At 43.9% G+C, this 10,051-nt stretch overlaps 1 long non-coding RNA gene across 1 annotated transcript; it reads right to left on the reverse strand.

The window, feature by feature from the left end:
- Positions 1–439: 439 nt before the first annotated feature.
- LOC147995156 (uncharacterized) lies at positions 440–9,812 on the reverse strand. Its single transcript, XR_015687284.1, has 2 exons — positions 9,120–9,812; positions 440–1,488 (listed from the first exon to the last, which is right to left on the reverse strand). It is a non-coding gene; the product is annotated as an uncharacterized LOC147995156 (long non-coding RNA).
- Positions 9,813–10,051: the final 239 nt, after the last annotated feature.

The following is a 10,051-nucleotide window of genomic DNA, read 5'->3' on the forward strand; positions in this document are numbered from 1 at the left end:
CAGAAGCAGAAAGACAGATAGACAGGGCCAGAGAAAGACACACCCTTCAAAAGCATGTCTCACCTGATAGGATTCTTCTCATTGAGTCCTACCACCTAATGCCCACTGATGAAATGACATCAAGAGTGTCACCAGCTGGGGACCAACCCTTCAATACATGAGCCTTTGGGGGCAGACATTCATATAGAACTACAACTCTGTCTCAAAGGTTGTCCCTGAAGATGACACATGAGGATGTTTTTAAGCCTTTACTTACATGCACATCCATATACAATTGTGCACACATTCAGGAGTCCATACATATGCAATCACACACACACACACACACACACACACACACACACACACACACACACACACACCACACACCCCTCATACACACCAAAGAAACAAAAGCAATCAAAAAGATGACAGCAGGAATTGAAGGCAAAGAAGAGACTTTTACAGCCTTAGCTCTTTATATTGTAGAAATTTTGTTTTCTTATATAGCCCCCCACCCCCGTACATAGGTGAGGTTGGCCTCGAACTCATAATCTTCCTGTTTCTACCTCCCTAATGATGAGATGACAGGTTGTTGGCTGTGTGTTAGAGTTTGAAGCACATACTATTTTTAACACATTGTTTACAGGGCCCCACTTTTGCCAAGTAATTCTAAAGCGCCCTTTCTAGTCCATATCATAACTTCTACCAAAATCTCTAGAGTTGTCATTTATTGCTCAGAAAAGCTGTCTCTCTTACACTGCTCAGCATGGGAGCACTTGTGAGAATGCTTAGACTGCACTTGTCAATCAAACTAATGGCCCTGAGTCTCCCTAGCCCCTCCTCCTAAGGAATTCTCACTCAGATTTAGTTTTCCAGAGTCTGCAATCCAGAACCACACACCAAGAGTCTTATCCAAACCCAGAAGTATTATCTTAACACTCTGGAAGTCAGAAATCTAAAATGACTAGACTATAACTAGGCTCTGGCTGATATCAGGATTGGGCTTTTTCTGGAGAAAGGATTTCTCGACCCCACCCCCACTCCGGCTTCTAGAAACTTGGCCATTTTCTTGGCTCTTTGTCCCCTCTCCTATCTGAATCCAGCATTATGAATCTTCTTTGGATGAATAATGCTTACAAGTCCTTCTCTCATACTCAGGACCCTCCTGCGGAGGCTGGGTTACTCAGAAAGCCCTAGGCAGCATCCCCATGGGAAGGTTGGCTGTAGTGAGCTTAATTTTATTCGCACCCTCCATTCTCCTTTTATGTGTAGCACGTTCATGGTTGACAGGTCATAGCTGTGGTGTCTCCTCTTTGTGACTTCTGAGACAGGTCCCCCAGGACGAAGTAAGCTGTGCTCTACTCCACATTCGGTCCACATGGGAGTGGCTGCCTTCGGTCCCAGGTCTTAGAAGAATCACACTGCAGCTACTCAAATGAGAACTTTCAACACTTTGCCCAGGAGAAGCAAGGCCTTGGCCTAATCTAGTGTCTTTCCTCTTCACTCCTATTGTATCAAAAAAAAAGTGTGTGCAGTTAGTAGAATGCCTGGTGAATATGTGTCTCCTACTAGAAGAGTAAAGAGTTAATAACACAGAGGTGGATTAGGGCTATTTGCTGACAGATAAGGAAGCTGAATGCAAATAAGTCTGAATACTTGGAGAAAGGGTCATGGAGTCACAGCTCATGAAATGGGCATAAACAATCAAAAAAAGATGAAAGAAATTATGCAATTTAATCTTTTAAGATAAAGCAATGTTAAAAAAAACTACTTTATTTGTGAAACTTTACTTGTTTAGGAGGAGAGCCTGAAAATCAAAGACTGAAAAGCAACAGCTACAAAGGGATGGTAAAATGACTCACTGTGGAAGTGTGTGTGTGTGTGGTGTGTGTGTGTGTAAGAGAGTATGTGTGAGAATGTGTGTATGAGTATGTACGAGTATATGTGTGTGAGACAGTGTGTGTTAGGTTGTATGTGAGGGTGTATGTGTGAGTAAGACTGTGTGTGAGGGTGTGTGTGTATGTGTGCATGTGTGGGTGTGAGTATATGTGTGTGAGTATGTGTGAGTGTGTGTGAGTATGTGTGTGAGAGTGTGTGTGTGTGAGGGTGTGTGAGAGCTGTGTGAGGGTGTATGTAAGAGTGTGTATAAGTGTGTGTAGTGTGAGTTTATGTGTGTAAGCATGTGAACAAGTGTGTTGCTGTGTGTGCACTTTAAGTAAACACAGAAAAGTGCATGCATAGAGGACCTCACTCCCAGGACCTGAAGCTTTAATTTAGGAGACTGTGGCTGCACCTCCTCTGTGGTGTCCTTGGGTGGAGAAGGTCAGTGCTGGCTGTGTGAGCATGACACATATTTCCTTCTGGCAACAATCAGTTTCCTTTTTCCAATTCTGTTCTCCCACACACCCTCTGATAAACAGTCTGGTGTCGGAGGGGACCCACTCACCAGGAAGGGAGTGCCTGGTTCAGATCTGACAGTCAATCCTGTTCTCAGCCTTGGCTATGGTTAGCCCCACTGAAAATTAATAATTTAGTGACCTTGTTCATAACAGCCCAGCTGGGTTATTGGAATGAATTGGAATTCTCCAGAACCTTCTAGGCAGCCCAGTGAAAAGAAAGTACCCAACTCTGTGAGGCAAAGGCAACCCTTGCTTTAGCCATGAGGATAGAAATCTTTCCAGGCCCCATATTTATTTCCATGCTTGAAGTTTTGAAGAACAGGACTTTGCTGCCCAGACTACACTGATACAATGAATTTTCTTCTGACCATCAAGGGGCAGCTATGGTTGCTTCTGATGTCATTGGGCAAGTATACATGTGAGAACAGTGCATCCAAGAGATTAATCCAATGATTCAGTCACCAGGAGACCCTGTGAGCACAAAAGGGCCTCAAGAGACTGGTGAAGGGACATGGTGACAGAATATGCCATCAGGATACAGGATTCCAGGAAGTCAGGGCCCAAAAAGAAGACTCTTAGACGTGGATCATTGCTGTGCAAGGCTAGTTGGACAGCACCTCTTCTTGCCGATAATTTTAATAAAAGTTTGGAGACCCCCTGAATGACAGATGCGAAACAATTCTTTTTTATGAAAGAAAGTAAAGTCAGGGAATTTGTCAGACTAAGCTCCTCCAACCCACATCAAGGATTAACCTGCGGCAGGCACTTGTACGCCGCCGGCCATTTGGTTATGTCCATGTCACATCTAAGGCCTTTTGCATTTGCTTTTTCTTAAAACAATACTAATTGACAATACCTAATATAGTGTATCAGAAAACAAGTATCGTGCTAAAAACATCTGAAATGGGACGCTAGAACTTGTAAGGCATAATACCAACCTTTTCAAGCATTGACTCGGGGGCCTGGGAAGATCAGCTTCTAAGACGATCCAGACCAAGTCTCTTCCTACCTTATCTGAGGAGCAGCATGTGAAAAGCATCTTGCAAAAAACAAAAAACATTGACATAGGAACCATGGTGCTGGGGTATCATGGCTGTGTTCTGGAGTCCTTGATAACCCTACTCTACGTAGCATCCTTAGCAGACTGGGTTCCTTTTATAGTCTAGGTCATGTTGATTTTCGTGTAGCCACACTCCGGCCGAACTCTGCATCTCACATTTCTTTCAAGCATCAAATGAACCCAAAAGTCAAAGTTTCAATCAATCAATATCAATCAATCAATCAATACTATGATGACAAACAAGAGCTTTAACTATCTGACTTAAAATTTTTACCTAAAGCTCCCTCCTCCTGCCTTCGCCTTCGCCTTCGCCTTCTCCTTCTCTTCTCTTCTCTTCTCTTCTCTTCTCTTCTCTCTCTCTCTCTCTCTCTCTCTCTCTCTCTCTCTCTCTCTCTCTCTCGATCAATGCTAGGCATTTGAGATTCTTGCTGCTTCATTAACATTTCTAAGAAACCACCCAGGTTCTCATTCTCTTTACATTTTTCCATTCTGGGAAGCCTCAGCTGGAGCAGGTTTCCCACCAGCACTTGACAACAGTGTAGCCATTGACTCCTTGAGCATGACAGGCACTCAAACCAGCTCCTCAGAACTCAGCAGGAGTGAAAGATGTGCAGAGCTCTTCCCTGTGTGTGCTAGTGCTCAGAAATGCAGATCTGAATACCAAGATTTCACCTCTCCTGAGGTATGGGTACCACCACTCCATTTTGGAGTTCAGAAAGAAAGTCTACATGATCTGTTTTAAATCCCTTGTCAAAGATAATTTTTTCTTAAGGTCTCTCTTTTTGGAAGAGAAATTACAGAAGAGCCTTGGGCACAAGCTTGCTTTCTCTTGACATTTTGTAGCAACCCTGAATAGTATCAAAGGGCTCCCCATCTGGGGAGGCTGACCCATCCATCCTCACTCAGAATCAACAGGCTCAGAGATAAGAGAGTGGGGTTGGTATCCTCTCTCTGCTGTTCTGAGCTGCAGCAAGCTTTAGACCTGCCTTAAACATAGTCATTTTACTGACAGTTAGGAGTATATCTTTGTTCAGGAGTATATATCTTTGTCCCTTTAACAAGTTTTCCATGCATGTGTACATGTTCGCGCATGTGCATGCATGTGTGTGTGAGTGTGAACCTCTGAGCACACACATGTGCATGCCTGTGCGTGCATTCATGTGTGTGTGTGTTTGTGCATATGTGCATGTGCATGTGTGTGGGTGGACACGTATGTGTGCATGTGCACATGTGCATGTGCATATTATGTGTGTGCACATACATGTGTGTGCAGGTGTGTGGGGAGGTATGCATGTGTGTACATGTGTGAGTGTGTGTGTGTGTGTGTGTGTGTGTGTGTGCTGAGTGATGGTGGAAAGGGACTTTTACAGTGCACAGGGAGGCATGATTTTTGGCAGACTTAGAAGCAACAGTATGTACACTGCAGAGCTAAGTCAACACCATTGGTAAATGGAGCTATAACTTAACTCTTCCTGGGAAGGAGGAACACTGCTTCCATGGGAGATGTGATTGCAGTATGAGCCCTTTGCCTGCCTGTGACCATGACATCAGTGCTTCCATTTTCTGTCCAGAGTGTTGTTAATGGTTTGTATGTAGTAAATGGCTTGAAGTCCAGAAATTAGTCCCGTGGGATCTGCTCCAGAGGGACCGTGCAAGGCGGCTTCGGAGCCCTGGAAAGTCTTTCTGGTAGAATATAGCACTTCTTTTCATGATCCAGACTTTGGCCAAGGGGAGCAAAAATCAAACGTCAAAACGATTTATAGCCATGCCCCCCAGTTTTTGAGATCATAAACACACAGGTGTGTTGTTTGGAGCTCTTTGAAGTGAAGGCAACGGCTAACGGTTTGAACTGTCATCCTAGCTGTAGATGGTGATGTTTCTCCTCAAGAAGAGAATACCCAAGCTCTGTCAAGCTGCTTCTCTGGTGGCAGAGGCCCTGTGCAAAGTGGCTGCCCTCCGAGGCCCTGGATTTTCTGCCCCAGATGCGCTGTGTCCCTTCAGTCACACACCTGCTTTAAATAACAGCGCACCCCTGGATTTTCCAGGTGGTGATTTTTATTGCTTTCCAAGGCATGAAATTTGAACTTGGCTTTTCCCTGATGTCAGATTAGCAAACACGCTGTAACTGTGAGCTTTTAAAATACAGCGGCTATTTCTGGTGGTCACACATGTTTTAAAAGCCCATTAGAAGTACGGAGGAAAAAAAATTTCTAAAAAGCAGAGAGAGGAGTGTTGGACATTAAAGGTTTTCAACTGGTCTTTTCTCTATTAAAATATTAGGTGTAGACTGACTTACACATGGGCCGATGTTAGAAACCACACATCTAACAACAGAGTAATAGGCTGCGTGGAGACAGGGCTTCCTCACCTACTTCCCTAAGAGACCCGTCGTTGTGTTGGAGGAGGGCACGAGGCAAGGCCTCTCGGTGCAGGGACTCCCCTAGCTGCTTCAGTATGAGGTCATTTCGTTGTGTGTCATAGAGTATAACTCAATTCTCATAAACTCCTAACCCTTTTTAGTAACCAGGGGCAATTAGGAGTGAACCACCCTTCCCCCACCCACCAGACTGAGATTTTTACCCGGTACCTAATTTTCACCAAGGCTGAAATGTGAGGCAAAGAAAACAAAGTTGCTCTCCTTGTCCCGCACGCTGGTTGCCTAGGGTATAATTATCTGATTAGTTCTGGCAGACTCTTGCTTGTATGTACAAATTTGGTTTACAGAGCTCTTGTAACAGACAGCTCACTCCCTCGTGCAGATGCTGCCTCGACTGGACTGCCCAGAACACAAAGCTGGAGCTCTTTGCAGGTGTGCGGTGGGTAAGGCACGAGTGAAGCAAGCGGGATTGTGGGAATAAGTGACCACACGCTTACTTGTTATCTACTTCTGCTCTATGAAAACCGACAGTAGTCACTGCTACGGTTCTAGTCTGCCACATCAACTCCCCAGAAAAGTCACAAAGGCGTTCTGGGACACTACCTTAAAATTTCATCTCAAACCGGTTTGTTTTCAGCATTTTTATTTATCTCCACGGAGAAATAATCCTGATTTCCAAAATGTTGGATTACGCTTGGTGCAGTGGGGGTGGGTGGGTGGGGGTTTGCGCCCTTGCAATCCCAGCACTTGAGAGTTAAATCTTGGCTAATAACAGGCAAGGTGCAGAGCCAGGCTGGGCTACATGAGACCCTGTTTGAAGATTAATATATAAATTAATATAGGTTAATAAATACTAGGATGTTTTATTGTCTTGTCAGCTGGACAGGAGAATGAAATGTAATGCCTTCTCATCTGTTGAGTTTAACTGGCTCAGCTTGCGATTCAACACAAAGATTCAGGGAAGGCAAGGGCTGGCACAGCCATCAGGACCACCAGTCACTCCAGCCAAAGTTCTCATCATCCAGGGCCGCCTCTCACAGTGAAAACACGGCACAATTTGTATCAGATTTTATTGGTCTTCCTACTGGAACTGAGAACTACGTTATAGGGGTGATTGCTAATTGGAATAGAATTACAGCCTCCCCGCTCTTTACCCAACTGATTCCCAAGCAAATTTTGTCCTTCTCTTAAGAATTTCAGAACAGAAATAATGAATCACTCTCACATAAGCATGCGGCCATTGTCTAGACTTCTATGAAGTTAAGACAATGTTCCGTTTCGAATGAGTAGAGGAAATAAAATTATGTCACCTCCATTTTTTTTCTTCTAGCAATGAAAATTCTGTGGACTTAAACATGAATTATCTAAAGAGCTATTAATTTGAAGGTGAGAGGTTACGGTTCTGTGATAAAATACTTTTCTGAGAATCTGTGTTCCATTCCCAGCACAGCATTAAGAAAACTAAAAATAAATAAACAAACAGAATAACAAAAAACAAAACAAATGAAAAAAATCCAACTTATCAGCTTGAGCTTAATTTAAACCTGTTTTTGAGACAGGGTTTCAGGTAGCTCAGGCTAGCCCCAAACTCATTCATTGTGGAAGCCAGAAATGACCTTGTGTTCCCCCTATATTTTTGCAAGGTAGCCAAGCATTCTAACACAACTCTTGATTTCATATTAACAGTGGGATCATAAGAAACTTCCTTTTAATGATACCATTACTAGCATGCCTTGGAACCAGAGAGAACCTGATCATCTCACCACCCAGCATTCACGGGCCTCCTTGTACGGATGATATTCAATAAACAAATGGTTAAGAGAATTTGCACTTCTAGAACCTGTGTGGTTGCTGAGATGATTTACTTCTATGGCAACTTGAGAGAGGGTTGATCTTTCAGGTTTAAGGTATTAATTCCCTTAAGATAATAGTGCTCTAATTTCCCAAAGTAAAGGTTGTTTGTAAGGCAAGGGGCATTACAGTGGGAACAAAAATAATATAATAACCCCAGGACTCTGGAACATGTGTGTGCACACACACACACACACACACACACACACACCATGAAAATAATAAAATACAGTTATTTAGTAGAGGAAATGATGGAAAATGTCCTACTTGAAGGAGGTACTCTAGTCTTAAGGAAGAAGGCTCCAATACCCTCTCATTGCCAAGGGTGCTTGGGTCACTTCTGCACTGCTCCCATGTGTGGTGCAGACGGAGGAAGTTGAGAAACATCTGGAAGGCTGTCAGTCTAAGTATCCAATTTCAGAAACAAGCCTATAGGAACTGTGTTCTCCCCAAAGGCTCATCCTGTGTGACCACATTTGGAGACAGGTCTACAGGGAGGGAATCATATCTGAATGAGTGTTGGGACCTAATCCAGTTGCACTGGTGTTTTTGTAAGAGGAACAGGGTGGGGGAAAGGTTATGGCTCACTGAGTAAAGTGCTTGCTGTGCTGGTATGAAGTTCTGAGTTCAGGTTCCTAGCACTCCTGTGAATTTGACTGGAGGAAATAAAGGGCAAGCTAACTTGCCTGTAATTCCAAAGCTCAGAATATTGAAATTAGATTCTCAGAGGTGCTGGCTAGCTAGAACAGGCATACTCATGAGCTGTGGGATCTGAAGGATGATTCCAGGTGTTAGTTTTGAGTTTCTGCAGGTACCTCCAGACATCTGTGCCCATACATGTGCAAACATGCATACACCTATGCGCACCACACACATCCATATGGACAAAAGCAGAAAAAAAGAAAGAAAGAAAGAAAGAAAGGAAGAAAGAAAGAAAGAAAGAAAAAAGAAAGAAAGAGAGAGAGAAAGAAAGAAAGAAAGGAGAGAGGGGGAGGGAGGAAGACACAAAGAAAGAGAGAGAAAGAAAGAAAGAAAGAAAGAAAGAAAGAAAGAAAGAAAGAAAGAAAGAAAGAAAGAAAGAAAGACGGTCCCCAGCTCCGAAAAAAAAGAACCAAAAAAAAAAAAGAAAGAAAGAAAGAAAGGAAGGAAGGAAGGAAAGAAATAAAGAAAGAGTGGAGGAGAAACAGAAGACTGGTCTCCTTTCTGTCCATCTCTTGTGCCCAGGGAAGATAATCCTGGTGGTCATCTACATGTCAGAGAGAGACCACAGCATATTCACTTTGGACTAACAGCCAGACAAGGAACCACACAGCCAATGGTGTTTGTGATGCAGGCAGAGTTAACATACACCTCAGGGTTCCCTTTACCAGAGACTCCATCCGCTTTGGATCCCCAATGTTCAAATCCACCTTCATTTCTCCTTTTTCTCTGTTCCCTCCATTCAACTCACCATCTCTAGGTTAGGTCCTCTTGTCCATGACCCAGATCCTGCACACCATGCAGGATGCAGGACTGGGCTGCCTACCCGAGATAGCAGCTCAGTGCCTCCTTGCCCGACAGTATCGTGCAAACGCTATCTTCATCAGCCAGACCTTCAGCCCAGCTCCACCTCCATGTTCTACTGTAACCTAGATCAGATTGCCAGCAATCATTCCCAGTCACTGGTTCCTCTCTCTTCCAGGCCCTGAGGAGAAGCGAGGACTGTAGCAGCTCACTTATCTTGTCCCGTTGTCTGGCCCGAGTGGGATGTAACACGTTAATTGATGCAAAGATATGGATGTGGTATAGCTCATTACACCTGAAGGAAAAATTTGCATATTATATCTGACATTCTGGAGAGTAGGATTCATTTAAGACGTGACTCTTCCCCCAAGGAACTTGAAGCTTGTTTAGGGAGGTCAGGCATACACTTGAAAATTGTCCTGTGATGTGTCTCTGTATTTCATAGGTACTCATTGCCCAGTCTTTAAACACTGGCCCTACAAATTTTCCACTGGCTTGGAAGGAACATCCGCTCACTGCTCCAAATCTACTTGTGTGCTTACGGTTATGGGAGGTGCAGGTACAGCCCGGGAGAAGGTCTTGTTCCCAGGAGCCCGGGGGTAAGGTCTTGTTCCCAGGAGATAAGCTGCATTTATGATTGAAAGGAAGGGAGTGAGTGCACTGGTCTTCCTGGCACCAGGAGGGAGAGGGTGAGAAACAAAGATATTTTTATGAATGTTCAAGCCACTTTGGATGACTGGTCATAACTGATGATGACGACAACTATAATTTATTAAGGTTTATAGTCCATAAAAGTAATGGCTTTCCCTCTTTAGTGTGTGGCTGGCCGGGGTTGGTTATGCCCTTTGATGGTGAAGGTCTCTCCCTTGGTTTTGAGTT

Source organism: Rattus norvegicus, chromosome 4 (genome assembly GCF_021556685.1).
Source record: "Rattus norvegicus strain SHRSP/BbbUtx chromosome 4, alternate assembly SHRSP_T2T, whole genome shotgun sequence".
NCBI classification, from domain to species: domain Eukaryota; kingdom Metazoa; phylum Chordata; class Mammalia; order Rodentia; family Muridae; genus Rattus; species Rattus norvegicus.